The 11,959-nt window shown below is 48.2% G+C and overlaps 1 long non-coding RNA gene across 1 annotated transcript; it reads left to right on the top strand.

Annotated features, from left to right (window-relative positions):
* The first annotated feature begins 8,563 nt into the window (after positions 1-8,563).
* On the top strand, positions 8,564-9,254 carry LOC146830304 (uncharacterized). Its single transcript, XR_014961412.1, has 3 exons — positions 8,564-8,667; positions 8,810-8,950; positions 9,135-9,254. It is a non-coding gene; the product is annotated as an uncharacterized LOC146830304 (long non-coding RNA).
* Positions 9,255-11,959: the final 2,705 nt, after the last annotated feature.

An 11,959-nucleotide genomic window follows, 5' to 3' on the forward strand; every position in this document is an offset into this window, starting at 1 on the left:
AGGGAGTCCTGACAATAACAGTTCCGAGACCTCCAGTATTGAGCAAAGTGCGAATTCTGATCCTACAGGAATTGTCTTTTCCGACTTTTGCCTATCAGCCACCAGCTCAAGAGATCGCAGCTGTTTGTCATGAAATATTGCAGCTGGTGTTAATCGAAATTGGGTCTGAACTTGTAAGAGACTGTGAATGAACTGTGAACTGTAAATAAATGGCTCAAAGAAGATAACCTAGGTCCAGGTGGAAGAAGAATACATTTAGGGGATTTTTCCTGTAGAAGAAGAAAGAGGGCTAGGGAAATCTCTTTGGTCTGTAAATAAAATCAGAGGAACTGAACTGTGAAAGAATTTCTACGATTCTAATGAACTGAGCTTGAACTGTATAAGGAGCAATTGAGGTGGAGAAAGAGAGAAGCTTGTGTTTCCTCTTGTTGAGCTGAACTGACAAGCTGAAAAATGGAGTCTGGAAATTCGAACAGTGGGTCTAAGTGTGTGATAGGTACATTTATTGTAGGTGTGATAATAGCAAAAATAGTAGTTGTTGTTGTATCTGTAATTATTTCACATGATGCAGAGGTGGGGGAAGTGAGGGTACAAGGGACGTCCAGACCTACTACTTCTAGCACAAAAGAGGGTATTGTAGGAGCTGAGAAAGCGATGCTAGATCAAACTAGTCATATGTTGCATGTAGATTTGTCTAGAGGTGATTACACGCTTAATGCCTATGCAAAGCTGCTATATGAGTATTTGAACATGATGGATGTGAGAGACTGTTCTGTATGTATACAGTTGCCTGCGTCTGTGGAGGAAGGTATTCAATACCATCATTTCCCTTTAACGTATTACTTGTACTTTATTGCTTAGTATGTTTTATGACAAGGGACACTATGAGTATTATTTTTCTAACTATGATGTATTGCTTTCAGAGGTTCCAGCTTATAAGCATTTGAATAAGTATGATTATTATAAACAGGACGATAGAATAGGGAAGTATTTCATACCTACTGTAACTCTAGATACAGTTTATGCACATCAACACAACGTAACATGTTCACTAACTGATGTAGAAAAGAAGTTTATAGATCAGGTAGAAGATAGACATAGACAACTAATCGGAAATCGTTACAACAAGGGAGGTAAAGTTGAGTGGACCAAAGAAGAGTTAGCTCATAAAGCAAAAGGGAGTAGTGGCCCAATTGCAGTGAATTTTGAGCAAAGAGGGAAACTGTGTGTGAGACAAGTACAAACTTACTATGATAAGGTCTTCGTGGGAGAGAGTGTCTGTGATCATATTTTCACCATTGAGGCCTCAGCAAAGAAATGTTTACAAGATGCAATACAAGTGGTGCCAAATGTGTATTTTGTGTGTGGGAAGAATGCCTACGTGTGATTAACATTGAATTGGTATGGTACATGCTATGTGACAGTAGTGTTTCCCAAGATTTACCATGTGGAAGATTTGGAATATTTGGAAGGTGGATTACACTCTAGAGGAAAGCGAGGTGCAAGTGCAGGAGAAATTGTAGGAGATGTTTTTGGAGCATTGATACCAAGTTTGGGAGTGGCACCGAATGATGTTAAGATTAAAAAGTTGTCAAACATTGTGGACAAGTTGTCAGCAAATACAGCTCAGTCGTTATTGCTTATAGATGGAGAAATGGTGTCGATAAGGGCTATGGTGATACAAAACCGTCTTGATTTAGATGTTCTACTGGCCAAAGATGGCGGAGTCTGTAAAATGCTGAAGGTCCAACAGTGCTGCACATATATACCTGATAACAGTAAAGATCGGAAGAGGTATATAAGCAACATTACTGAGATACATTTCAAAGTGCATGATTTAGCCACAGAAGGAATTTGGGACAAGGTAGGAAAAGGATTTAGTAAGGTAGGGAGTTGGTTCGCGTCCCTAGGAAAGGGAATTCTTGATTACATCTTGAAACCTATCATTATAGTGGTGGTTTGTGTGATCCTATTGTGGGGACTTGTGACATAAGGCAAACAGATTTGAGAGATCTCTTAGAGAGCAAGAGCGAAGGATGGAAAGACTGCAGGACAGTCATTACGAGAATATCAAAAGCCTAGAGAAGCTCCGAGAGGGGAGAATGGCTACGAGCTCTGTTTAGGTCGGTTGTTTCTCCAGGGAGTATGATTTGTTATGATGACACTAGTCATCAGAGGGGGGAACTAATAGAGCGTGATGGTGTTCTAAAATTGTAGGGGTGCATCATAATCACGGATAGTCCTCACCCGCATATATTCTTGTGTTGTATTAATATGTCATCATTAGAATTGTGCTGTAATACTTAAATGTGCAAGTGAAATGGTAGAAAAGTATTTCGTGCCATAGAGAAGAGAATTGAAATGGCGTTTATATTTGAGACTGTAACCTTTAGTATACTGTAATTGTCAAACGAAAAGTTTATGTGTAACGTAATGCATTTTGATTTAAATGTGCACCAAGATGAAGACTGCACAAAGAAATAATGAGTTATGCTTAACATGTATTAATTGTAGATGTTTTCAAGTAAGACGCTATTAACATGTGTGTAATTAAATGTGTAAAGGCCTAAAGAGAAAATGTTCACGTTATGCTGTGAAAGGCCTATTCGTTTATTCTTATGTTGGCCGAATTGTGAAGGCCTGGAAATGTAATGTCCCTGGTAAGCTCTCGTAATTAGAGGTAGTCAGCGAATTTCATGTGTATGCAAGGATGTTCTGTTCTCACGTTTTCAGTTGCAGATGGAAGAAGCCGCCTTTTTTAGTTAGAACTAACGCCTTTTGTTTTAGGCATGGAGGAGAAGTGCAACAATGTAAACAGAGAATCGATAATTGGGAGCCTGTGTTCTTTCTCGTTGAGGAGGCCTGGGAACCAAGGTCAACGGAATACACATGGAGAAGACGGTGGAAAATTACCTAGGAGAGGTGTCCGTTAGCATGAGGAGATCTGTGGGCGTGTTTTGTATTTTGCATTTTTGTATTAGGGAAAGTGCCCCGAGGGAGGAGAGTCAGAAGAGGAGAAGAGAGAGGGAAGGAGACGGGATGAGTTAGGGAGAAGGAGTTAGAAAACGGTTAATCATAGTACGGCCCGCGGACCTTGTAGACATCCTACCTTTGTTTTAAAAAAAAACAAATTAAATAGTGTTAGCAAACTCTGCCGGTTGGACTCTGAGACTCTGCTCTGTGTGGCCGGGGGATTCCAGAGATTGTCAAAGTGGAGATGCGGGGGCCTCAGAGGTGCAATACAACAAAGCTTTATTAACATGTAAATGGTCTTTTAAAGACCTGTGAAGTACTCGGGTGTGGCGGTGTGTGCGCGCTGGGAAGCTGTCTCAGTGCGGCTGTGTGTGCGCGCTGGGAAGCTGTCTCAGCCTGGGCTGAGGGCTGACACACACACAGGGTGAGATGACAGAGGGTGACGGAGGGAGGGAGAGGGAGACAGAGGGAGAGGAAGGGAGACAGAGGTTGACAGAGGGTGACAGAGAGAGGGAGACAGAGAGGCGCAGTCTGGGGGAGACAGAGGGAGGGAGGTGCAGAGGAAGGGAGAGGAAGGGAGACCGAGAGAGACAGAGAGGGAGGCAGAGAGAGAGGTAGAGAGGGAGACGGAGGGCGATAGAGGGAGGGAGGGAGAGGGAGAGGGAGACAGAGGGAAAGTGACAGAGGGAGAGGGAGACAGAGGGAGAGGGAGACAGAGGGAAAGTGACAGAGGGAGAGGGAGGGAGACAGAGGGAGATAGGGAGAGAGACAGGGAGAGAGACGGAGAGATAGAGGGAGGGAGACAGAGAGAGAGACGGAGGGAGGGAGGGAGACGGAGGGAGGGAGACGGAGGGAGGGAGATGGAGGGAGGGAGACGGAGGGAGACAGAGGGAGGGAGGGAGGTGAGGGAGGGAGGGAGACGGAGGGAGGGAGGGAGACAGAGGGAGACGGAGGGAGACCGAGCGAGACGGAGGGAGGGAGAGGGAGGGAGAGAGACAGAGGGAGAGGGAGGGAGACAGGGAGGGAGACGGAGGGTGACAGAGGGAGGTAGACAGAGGGAGGGAGAGGGAGACAGGGAGGGAGACAGAGGGAGAGAGACAGAGGGAGGGAGAGAGACATAGGGAGAGATAGGGAGGGAGAGGGAGAGAGACAGAGGGAGAGGGAGGGAGACAGGGAGAGAGACAGGGAGAGAGACGGAGAGATAGAGGGAGGGAGACAGAGAGAGAGAGACGGAGGGAGGGAGACGGAGGGAGGGAGACGGAGGGAGGGAGATGGAGGGAGGGAGATGGAGGGAGGGAGACGGAGGGAGGGAGATGGAGGGAGACGGAGGGAGACGGAGGGAGGGAGAGAGAGGGAGAGGGAAGGAGAGAGACCGAGGGAGAGGGAGGGAGACAGGGAGGGAGACGGAGGGTGACGGAGGGAGGGAGACAGAGGGAGGGAGAGGGAGACAGGGAGGGAGACAGAGGGAGGGAGACAGAGGGAGGGAGACAGAGGGAGAGGGAGGGAGACAGAGGGAGAGAGACAGAGTGAGAGGGAGCGAGGGAGACAGAGAGAGACAGAGTGAGAGGGAGAGAGACAGAGGGAGAGAGACAGAGTGAGAGGGAGGGACAGGGAGGGAGAGAGACAGAGGGAGGGAGACGGAGGGAGAGAGACGGAGGGAGAGAGACGGAGGGAGAGAGACGGAGGGAGGGAGACAGAGACAGGGAGGGAGACGGAGATAGGGAGGGAGATGGAGACAGGGAGGGAGACGGAGACAGGGAGACAGAGACAGGGAGACGGAGGTAGAGAGACAGGGAGGGAGAGAGACAGGGAGGGAGAGACAGAGGGAGGGAGGGAGACAGAGGGAGGAGGGCGACAGAGGGAGGGTGACAGAGGGAGGGCGACAGAGGGAGGACGACAGAGGGGGAGACAGAGGGGAGACAGAGGGGGAGACAGAGAGGGAGGAGGGAGACAGAGAGGGAGGAGGGAGACAGAGAGGGAGGAGGGAGACAGAGGGAGGAGGAAGACATAGGGAGGAGGGAGACAGAGGGAGGAGGGTGACAGGGGGAGAGAGACATGGGGAGAGAGACAGGGGGAGAGAGACAGGGGGAGAGAGAGAGAGGGAGGGGAGGGAGAGGGAGGGAGGTAGAGGGGGAGGGAGAGGGGGAGGATGGGAGAGGGAGAGGGAGAGAGAAAGAGAGAGAAAGAGAGAGAAAGAGAGAGATGTGTGTATGCCGGGTCTGGTGGCTCAGTGGACGAAGGCGTCTGCTGCAGGGACCTGTGTTCAACCTCATGGTCACAATTTTGTTTTGCTTTAGCCCCACCCCTCCCCTTCTGACCCCGCCCCCACCGGTGTGGCCCTCGGCCACAAACCACACTGTAAATTTGGCCCCCGAGAGAAAGTTTGTGAGTACCCATGAGTTAGAAGGTTGATCTGGGAAGAGTATCTTAGAATGAACTCTTCTGCTTTTGTCATCTGACTTACATTGTGAATGTGCTTCTTAGGAAGTCTTCACAAGCTGACACCTTTTACTGACTTTGCCTGGGAAATGCTAAGTAGGAATGTCACCTTAGAGATAGAGTAGGGATAGATTAACGTTTTATTTTCAGTTACTGATGAAGTCTGACTTAAATGTTGGAGCAGTTTTGACTTGTGTTGACAGAGAATTGTTCATACTTTTCATGTTCCACCTGAGCAGATTAATCCGTAGGTTTGGTTTTGTATTAGTTCCCATGTATTTCTACAACCTCGTCTTGAGGTGCTTGTATATTCAGTTGTTTCTGGCTTCATAATAAACCCTTAAACTGAAGTTAGAGCCTGTGCTCCTTGTGTCCTGATTAGTTTAGAAAGTTAATTGTGGTGATGCGCTGTTTCTCCCCTTTACACTTTTCAGTAGGTAAAAAAGAGACATCGACCTAGGGTTCCTTGTTAAGATTTCTGTAGCGGAACCCGGCCTCATCACCTCCTCAGTAAGTGCAGGGCTCGGCACGGGCTGTGTTCTTGGGGCCGCCATCCTGTTTCTCTGTGGCACGGCCTGAGTGCCGCTCTTGTGGTGCACATACACTGCCCGCTCACTTTTCGCCTTTGCAGCGAGCGTCCCAAGTCCAGGAGAGGTCTTGTTTGCCCAGAGCCAGTCTGGGGCAGGTTGGATAGCTAACGCTGCAGGCTGAGGGCGCCAGAGCTCGGTATCATACCTCTGACTCCATGTGTCCTAGGCCACGCCCCCTTTCACTAAAAGCTGTCTTGTAGGCGACACCTAAAAATTGTGATGTAAAACTGTGGTGTCTTTGGAGACAAATCTAAAACTTGTAGAACAGAAAAGAAAAGAAAAGCGACCGCTTTGTTCCTGTCGTCTCGTCTCGGGGAGGCGCACAGCAGGTGTTACGTGTCAGCTGGGGGGTCATGCACTTGAGTGATAGAAAGTCTAGGGCCTGACATCTTCCACTGTGACACATCAGGCCGTGATTGTAGGTTCTGGGGCTCTTGGTACCATCACAGTCCTTGTACAGCTGCAGTATTTATTCCCCAGTAAAGGCGTTCCAAAATTCCTCCAGGTCATTTACTGTTTGGTAAACCAGATCCAAATATCCTCATCATCTCTGGGACTCACGACAAAGGGAGACCACATTGTAGAAGGCGGTGGGGGCACAGCACGGTGATGGGGGAAGAAATAAGAGGGTAGAGGAAATCAGAAGAGAGGGCACCCCAAAAGCAACTGATGACGGGAAGCAAACTACCATGGCACAAGCAATGTGGAACACGGTGGAAGTAAACATGCGAGAGCCACAGGAGAGAAGCACATGGGTGAGAGACAGTAACACAGAGTGCGGAGGGGGGGAGAGAAGCATACGAGGGAGACAGCTGGAAATCACATGCACTCTTGTGGAGTGCTTAGAAAAGAAGAAACAAGCATTGGCATATCCAATAGGTCTCGCTTTTGGGACCTTCTAAGTATTTAGTTATGCAGCACAATATCCTTGGTGCAACCACATCAACTGTTGTGTGGCTAAACACTTATAAGGTCCCAAAGGCGAGACCTATTGGCTATGCCAATGCTTGGTGTGGTTGTGGGTGTGGTTGTGTGTGTGGTTGTGTGTGTGTGGTTGTGTGTGTTTGGTTGTGTGTGTGTGTGGTTGTGTGTGTGTGTGGTTTTGTGTGTGTGGGTGTGGTTGTGGGTGTGGGTGCCGTTGTGGGTGTGGGTGCAGTTGTGGGTGTGTGTGTGGATGTGTGGTTGTGTGTGTGTGGTTGTGTGTGTGGTTATGTGTGTGTGTGGTTGTGTGTGTGGATGTGTGGTTGTGTGTGGTTGTGTGTGTGGTTGTGTGTGGTTATGTGTGTGTGGTTGTGTATGTGGTTGTGTGTGGTTGTGTGTGTGTGGTTGTGTGTGTGTGGTTGTGTGTGTGTGGTTGTGTGTGTGGTTGTGTGGTTGTGTGTGTGGTTGTGTAGTTGTGTGTGTGGTTGTGTGGGTGGTTGTGTGTGTGGTTGTATGTGTATGGTTGTGTGTGTGTGGTTGTGTGTGTGTGTAGTTGTGTGTGTGGTTGTGGTTGTGTGTGTGGTTGTGGCTGTGTGTGTGGTTGTGTGGGTGTGGGTGTGTGTTTGTGTGTGTGGTTGTGTGTGTGGTTGTGTGTGTGGTTGTAGTTGTGTGTGTGGTTGTGTGTGTGGTTGTGTGTGGTTGTGTGGTTCTGTGTGTGTGTGTGTGTGGTTGTGGTTGTGGTTGTGGTTGTGTGTGTGTGTGTGTGTGTGTGTGTGTGTGTGTGTGCACGTGTGTGTGTGTGTGTGTGTGTGTGTGTGTGTTACCCGAGGGTGGCGGTGCGCTTCACAATAGGCGCAGTAATGATACATGAGGAGAAAATTTACACGTCAGCATGTCACAAAAGCAAACGTTACGTTACATGAGACAATAGTGACAATTGTGCAGGTATCAAGAGCAAACAAAATACAAGAGGTAGCAAACATCACGTTACATGAGGCAATAGTGACAATTGTGCAAGTATCAAGAGCAAACAAAATACAAGAGGTAGCAAACGTTACATGGGGCAATAGTGACGATTGTGCAAGTATCAAGAGCAAACAAAGTACACGTAGATGTAAGAATTGCAATAAATGGCACACTCAAAACACTAAAACAAACGTTACGTTACATGCTGCAGTAGTGACCACTGTATGCCAAGGTTAGCCCCAATGCCTGCGTTATTAAAGTATAGGCTTCTGCACTACACAGGCAGCCGTTTTGATATGTGTTTTAGAACACCACATGTAGCGCTTTTTATAGTTTTTATAATTGTGGGTTGTGACATCCTCCTAACAGCTTTATTTATTTATTTTTTTTAAATGCCTACATGAATTGTTTGAAATTGTAATACCTTGTTTAAGAAAAGGCGTGTTTTAAAACAGTTGCTTTTTATTTAATCCAGATGCAAGACCCTGCCAAAACAAACGTTATCTATGTGCCACGGGCGCTGGACACCCCTGAAATAACTAGCAACGCCGGAGAATTGACAGACCCGCATACAGGTATATATATTTAGAGTTGTGTAGTTCGCCGTAGTTTTGTACACAAGTCTCTCAGAAGTTCTGTTTTTTTCTAATGGGGTTCTCATGTATGTGTGATTTTACAGCTTATGATCCCGACCTACAACAAGTTCTTGAAGATCTTATGGTGTACTTCGAGGCTCAAGGAGCTATGAGCAATGTGCAAAACACTACAGTTCCTACATGTAAATAAAAAAGAAAAGCCCGCCGTTATTTAAACTGTCTAAGACGATGGGGAGCTGGGGTAGGCAAAAGGCCTGACAACGGGGTGTATAGGGTACCTCCGCAGAAAGATGTCTAAGGCATGGTATTATTTTTTCTTTACAGGGGCCCCAGTGTTATGCACGGATGGCACAGAGGTACAAGAGACTGCGCAACGTTCAAAAGAAAGACCTTTGAAGAGGAAGGCTTTAACATGTAAAGGGGGACCTGCGCCAAAGAAAGGAGCTGCAAAAAGACCTCTAGCAGGTGTGTTTTTTACAAAAGGGTGTGAGAAGTACTAACGGTGTTACAGACTCTCAGCCAGAGGGTGCAGCGGCTTGTAGCAACGCCTGTATAAAAAAGATGGATGTGTAGAAAATTAGGATGGTGGTGATTGTACATGGTGCTTTATGTTTTCTCTAATATATATATTTTCTTTTTGATATTCCAGAACCGTCTCAGAAACAGGCTGAAGAGAGGTTGACCCAGCCTTTAAGGGATATAACAGCAGCCGGCCAGAACAACAGATCCGCCGCAAAAGGCGTGAGTAGGCGTGTACGCTAAGAGTAACTCTCTACATACTACACCCCTTCCAACACGATGAACAAGCCTATAGAAAAATCTCTTATGCCTAGGGGTGGGGTCAGCACTGTAGGTGTATTTACAAATCCAGATAACATGGGGCAGGGGCTGTGTAAAAACGGCACAGATGGGCCGAGCCATCTCAGGGTATCAAAAGGGAAAGGGATCTCAAGCAAGGCACCCCTTAAGAAGAAACATCGGGACTCAGAGAACAGCCCCTACCCTTTAAAACGTGAGAAGACCCCCCTAGTATACACAGAGCCCCAAACCGAACCCTTAAACCTCAAGAAGAAGAAGGAGCAGGGGCCCCCAGAGGTCCAGGCAAGTCCCGCAAGCCCTGAGAAGAACCCTAGGAGTCCTGAGCAACAATCAAAACCCTTAGTCCTATCCCTAAAAAGGGTTGCTAAACCCCTGAATGATGTCTATACCCCCCTGATCCCCAAGAAGGTGGTAGTTGTACCGCCTGTTGTAGAAGTTGTACCGCCTGTTGTAGAAGTTGTACCGCCTGTTGTAGAAGAGCTGGCCCTGCCGCAGACCCCTAAAACAACGCGCCTCTCAAGAAAACATCTTAAGCTGAAGCCTGGGGTCCCGAAGCTACAGATAGCGCCGCCCATGAACACCCCTATTACACCTCAGCATCCAGTCTGTGTCCTGAAACCCCAGACAGGTGCAAATAAACTAACTGTTCGTGTAGAGATGCACGCCCCGGATCAGACCCCAAGGCAGACTATAAGCGTTCAGGACCATCCTAGGGGCTCCAAATGTGATAATACGCAATTAGGAGGGCTTTATAACGGGAGCACCGCCGTTCTCAAGGCGTTGGGGGACATGGTAGACAGCATCGGTGGACTCACAGAAGCGGGGCACAAGGAGGCTTCGAACAACGGGGGTTTACAGAGCCCTGGGAACCATGCACCACACCACAACCCAGACATTTCTGCGAGCCCCCCTGATTACGACGACGACATCCCCACACAATCCTCATACCCTGGGTCCCCTATTACCCCTCCGGGCGCATACGACCCTACCAGGCCCGCGTCTAGCGTAAGCCCCACAATGCCCACAGCAATATGTGGGGATAACAATACCGCCTTGGACCATTGGTCATTGCCGTTTATTGCACGACCCTTTGGCACTTATTCGCTCCTGGACACCCCATGGCGTTCGCAATGGGTCCCTATTTCTAAAACACTACAGGCACAGGCTTTACAGAAAGGGGCTGAGGCTGTTAGCAGTAAAGAGGGTGCTGAGGTGTTACAGCCATTTATAAGACCGCGCAAGGCGGACCCCCCTAATCAGCTGCAAGACGATTCTATAAACATACAGGCGGTCTTGGGGGCGCATGTAAAAGAGATGCAGATGGCGGTTAGAAAACTAAAACGCCAGGCGAACGCCGCTAAATTAAAATTGGGGCTGGGGATTACCAATAACTTTTACAAGAGGGCGGCCCAACAGAAGGTCGTGCAAAGGGTTGATATCTGTAAAAAAGTGATCATCCAGACGTGTCAGGCAGCTGTGGCAGACATCTGTGGTATAAGGGCGTGACTATGGCAACGCCAACCCCCAAAGAGTCCCGTGGTCTGTGCTGCTCATAAGAGGCCCCTGAAATCCAAGTATAACCATAAGGTGCAGCGGTTACTGACAAAGTCCTTACGCTTCATACAACTGTTGAAGCCGCGGCCATCTGTTTTCCTAGACCCCCTCAAACAAGACATTCCTGTTTCCCTAGAACCCTTCAAACAAGGTACCCTAGTTTCAAGACCATTGCCTGAAACACAACCTGAAATACTTAACTCAGCACCACACAACCTCCAATACATAGGGGCTGGAACTAACATCCCGAGGGGCGGCCATTTGAAGGTGGTAGGGGGTGTAGCGTTAAAACTCCAAACCTCTGAACATTCAGAAGAACCTCGGGGTGGATCTGTAGCGGAGGCCTCCCTGAACAAGACGTACACTGCCCCAAACCAACCTGTTCAGATAGGCTGGGGCCTGGATCCTAGGAAAGCCTGGGCCCGTAAAAAAAAACAAAAGTGGGGTAATAGTGCAAAACAGCGTAGGCTTTTAATACGTAAGCTGAAGAAGGCTAGAATATGCGCTACCCGGCGGTTTATAAGGACCCCCGAGACAGGTCACGACCTGACACCCCAAAGTGACACACCAGAGAACAACGGCATAAGTCACACTCCTAATGATGAGGGTTCAGAGGCCTTGTTTTTAGAGAGTGTTAGAAGTTACAGGCGTCCTGTAGAGAGGTTTAACGCCTTAGAACAGTATGAGGAGTTTAGATTTGTTAACCTACACCAAATAACATCATCCGATCATGGGGTTCTAGCTATACATCAGGCTGTGCAGGCGCTCATAGAAAGGATGTTACGCGATGTGGGTCCTAATGACTTTTTCCAACTCCGCTTCCAGGGGCAGGGTTTTGACCGGCTTTTGTTCACAAGGAGGAAGGCCCGAGATGTGTTTGACGCTGTGCAATTTTTAGAAAACCTCTCCAGGCTATTACAGAGTAAGGCTGAACTAGTCGCCTATGGCACTTTTAGAGTCATAGCCCTCATTGTACGGGGGCGTGAGGGGGGTGTTTCCAGACCTTTAAAGAGCATACTATACAGTCAGATAATTGGTAAGAAACACCGGTGGCTGCTCAACTTTAACAGCGCCGCCTCCAATACATGTCTGGCGGCAAGC

The sequence above is a fragment of the Triturus cristatus genome, chromosome 5_1, assembly GCF_964204655.1.
Source record: "Triturus cristatus chromosome 5_1, aTriCri1.1, whole genome shotgun sequence".
In the NCBI taxonomy this organism is placed as follows: domain Eukaryota; kingdom Metazoa; phylum Chordata; class Amphibia; order Caudata; family Salamandridae; genus Triturus; species Triturus cristatus.